Source organism: Corapipo altera, unplaced genomic scaffold, assembly GCF_003945725.1.
Source record: "Corapipo altera isolate COAL_440 unplaced genomic scaffold, ASM394572v1 55, whole genome shotgun sequence".
NCBI classification, from domain to species: Eukaryota; Metazoa; Chordata; class Aves; order Passeriformes; family Pipridae; genus Corapipo; species Corapipo altera.
Genome location: NW_020884882.1, coordinates 736,343 through 740,122, shown reverse-complemented (window position 1 = coordinate 740,122; position 3,780 = coordinate 736,343). Strand labels below are relative to the sequence as shown.

General features: G+C 53.0%; 1 protein-coding gene across 1 annotated transcript in view; it reads left to right on the top strand.

Moving 5' to 3' along the window:
- The first annotated feature begins 3,727 nt into the window (after positions 1-3,727).
- RAD54L2 (RAD54 like 2) overlaps positions 3,728-3,780 on the top strand; it is a 69,505-nt gene continuing 69,452 nt past the window's right edge. The window contains exon 1 of the mRNA XM_027640191.1: positions 3,728-3,778. The gene's annotated coding sequence lies outside the window, so the exon portion shown is untranslated. The remainder of the gene's footprint in view (positions 3,779-3,780) is intronic.

Sequence of the window (3,780 nt, the reverse complement as noted above, 5' to 3'; positions counted from 1 at the left end):
ACTTTAACAGTATCTGCTGTTTCCAGCATCCTGTCACAAGCTTTCCACGTCCAGAACTCTTGGGTAAAGCTTAGGATGGAAGAATCCAGAGGTATTTGAGTGTCGGGGCACTGAAGGCAAAGCTGAGTTATCCTTGTGTAAGTGGGGTATATATTCTTCTCCTGCTCTAGAGAGAGCCTTCACAGAGATTTGTCCCCTGTGGCAGGCTGAGTAGTTTAGGAAATGCTTCTATAACTTCCATGGAAAGCTTTTGTGAGGGCATTTCATCTGCCTACATGTTTTGTAGATTACACATTTCAGAGCTTTTAATCAGAGGTGTGGAGTCCTGAAATTGTGCTTTCACCTCTTTTAAAGATCCTCTCATGGGGAAGAAGGCCCAGAGTATCCAGACCAGTACTGACCTCCCAGTCAGGACACTGAGAACCAGTGCAGCAGTTAGTTGATGGACACTTTATCTGGACACAAAACTGATGACTGATGTCTCTATGTATTGAGATCAAACCTGATGCTCTGATCAGAAAATCCATGGAAGGTAAGACTTTGAAAGTGCCTTTTTCAAGTGAAATAAAACTTGGTAAATTGTGCTCTGCTGGGCAAGAACAACACAGCCAAGTGCAGAAGTGCTCATGGTTATGAGAGAATCAATTAGGGCATGTTGATGAATAATGCATGTGCAGCTTAGGAGGGATGGATGACATCGGTTTTATTTTTGTACTGTTAATTGAGAGTGATTCTAGGACAGAAAAAAGCACAAAGGGAAGATGGGGAAATTCTGGTCATAGCAGCAGAAGCTGGAGGCTCATCAACTACACTTCCTGTCCATTAAGCTGTAAAAACCTCAGGAAGAGGAATTGTACTTATGTCCTCTACAGCTCCTAATCCATGTAACTGATACTGCCCAAGAACCCAATTCAGACTGTAAATGATATGAGCATTTAAAGAGATAGAAGTTGAAGCTGTTGCTTTGAAATCTGATGGCCTTTCCTGTGTTAAGATAATGTCTGCCTTGCTCTTTTGGGATCCAGCTGTAGGGCATCAGTCAGCTTTATTTATCCCTAGAGGTGTGGCTCTGCTGTTCCTTTGATGTACAGGGATCTCTGAAGCAGAGCTGCACTGGTATGGTGGAGAAAGCCTGGCACCCTGGTGGGAAATGATCTGTTGCTGCTCACATGTGGCAAAGTTCCCCACATACTGGTATGCAGGTCAAAATCAACTGCTCCAGATCTTATTGGTCTCCCCTTGGGCCTGTGCACTAGTTGAGTCTGACAAAGCAAAGTGTTGACTCTGAGGCTGAAACAACTGCTGCAGGGTAGAGCAGGAGCCTGGTAAAGCAGGGGGAGTGCTCCACATCCCTTTGCTTTGGTGTTTCCCAACACCCAGATAAGGGAATTTCCCCATGCTTGGGTGCCTGCCCAGCTCAGAGCAAAGTCTGCTGCAGGTGCCCAGTAATATTTACCTGAGGCAGAGGACATGAGGGAAGGACAGAGGGCACACACTGTGGTGAGCAATCAGCCACTGGCCTGAGGAACTGTGTCGATTTGTTGTTTGTAGAACACTTCTGCTGGTGGCTGATGTGTGTGGGAAAGGCTGTGAAGGCACTTGGAGGGTTGTGTAGGTGACTGCTGGGGGTCAACCACTGATCCCACCTGGAGGATTTCAGACCTTTTTTTTTATTTGCTTACTCTGTGAGGAGTCACCACTTCAACCTCATCCTCCACAGAGATGGTCAAGGACAGCTGGTACCTCTTTAAGGAGCCAGAGCTGACATGTGTGGTGGGACTTGAGGTCACTCATGTTTCCTTGAGCTTGCTCCCCCAGTTCTCTCTGGATGGTGTAACTGCAGCCTCAGTGTTACAAACCAGCAACTTACACTTGCTGCTTGGACTGAATGCTTTTGGTGGTGGCATCTGTGGGTGTCCTGAGGCTGCACTGGGAGCTGCCTGCTGGGAAAGCGTGGGAGATGTGGAGCTGTGTGAAGGGACAAGCACTGCAGTGGGACTGTGCAGGCAGCTCCCCCGTGCCAAACCCAGCCCAACACATCCACAGGACAACATGGATGTCTGATTGCAAAGGTTCATTGGCTGTGGGAGATAGCGGTTTTACATCTATACAAGTTAAGAATTATTTTCTAGGTCTGTTTTTGCTAATTTTATAGAAATAAGGAGGAGGTGCTATCTGCTGGAGTGCTCACAGGGGTGGCCTGTGAAGCAGACATCCTCAGCCAGACTGTGCTTGTCACTGCTGCTGTGGAGCAAATGCCTGAAGTGTAACATTTTTCAATGTTGTCATGTGGGATAAAAGTCCATAAGGAGTCTTTGCTGCTCTGCTGGGGACCCTCCTGCCTGCTTTAACTTGCACTTGTTCCATTGCCTCTGAGGCCTCCATCATCATCCCTCTCTCTGAAGGTCTCCTCTGTGTGACAGGCCAAGACAGGGAAGGAAAACCTGGAATTTAGTGTCAGATTTAACAGCAGAAGGTCCCATGGAGTATTTGGAGCTGTCTAGGTGGGGAGGAGGGTGAAGGTTTACTGTGATCCCTCGTGCCTTTGCCAAGTCCCCAGAGGCAAACTGTTTGTGAGATGGGTCTGTGGTGCTACAGTCTTTATTTTGGATCAGCTCTGGCTTCCCTGAAATCCAGGAGACCCTTGAAGGACTAAGGGTTGAGTTACACTGGCCATGCTCAGGCTGCCAGTACATATCCAGAGTCACATACCAGTTTCCCACTTCTTTTCTTTCTCTGGGCCTGGGGAACCAGACAGGCACTTTCTCCGCTGGCCTTGTTCTTTTTCTTCCCTCTAACAGACAGGCACATCAAGCTCCTGGTGCTGTGCAGGATGAGCAGCAGGCGCTGGGTGCGGTGTCAGCAGTGTCCTGGCACTGATGGAGGCTGTGGAATGCTGGGCTCTCTGTCCATGGGACCACAGCCAGCCCGTGGAGGTGAGTGATGAGCTCTCGTCTGAAATGCTGCCTGCGGTTTTGGACACCCCTGGCTTGTGAGAGGGGTCAATTCCAGTGAGTCCTGGGGAGGCTGTGGAAGGGCTGGAGTGTAACAGGCTGAGGAAGTGGGAGTGTCCAGCTGGAGAAGGGTTTGAGTGGACTCTGGTGGTTGTCCAGTACCTGTGGGGAGGGTGTGGAGGCAGCGGAGCCACGCTGGTGGCAGCAGAATAAGAAACAGCATTTGTGAACACAAATGAGTCCTGTATCGTGCTGGGTACGAGGGAAAGTTGTGTCCTGTGCAGAAGCCCATCGCGGAGGGGGGGGCTCGGAGCCCGATGGGTTTTCATGTACGTGAGGGGATTTAACAGCCGACAGGACAAGGCCCAGAGCTGAGCTCCGCAGTGTCCCTGCCTTGAGGGGCAGAGACCCCCTCAGCCTCAGTGACCGCGGGACCCTGTGACAAATTAACAGCACCTCGCGGGGGGTGGGGGGTTGCCCCCTCGCAGTCACGCTCCTCAGAGCCGATGGCACGGGCAGAAGCAGCCGGGGCTCCGCGGCCGCATCCCGCCACATCCCGCTCCATGCCCGGGATGGGCCCCGGGACCCACCGGGGCGGGGGCGCCCCGCGGGGCCGGGGGGAACCTTTCTGCGCCCTGCGGAACCTTCGCGGCGGAGGCGCCTGTTGCTGCCCGGGGGACGAGGCGGGCGCTGCGGCGGGGGGCGGCCCCGAGCGGCGGCGGGGCCCGAGAGCGGCGGAGGCGGGAGGAGGCGGCGGCGCGGCCGCAGCTCCCGGGGCGCCCGCAGCTCCCGGGGCCGCCGGGCCGCAGCCCCCGCCGGCCGCCCA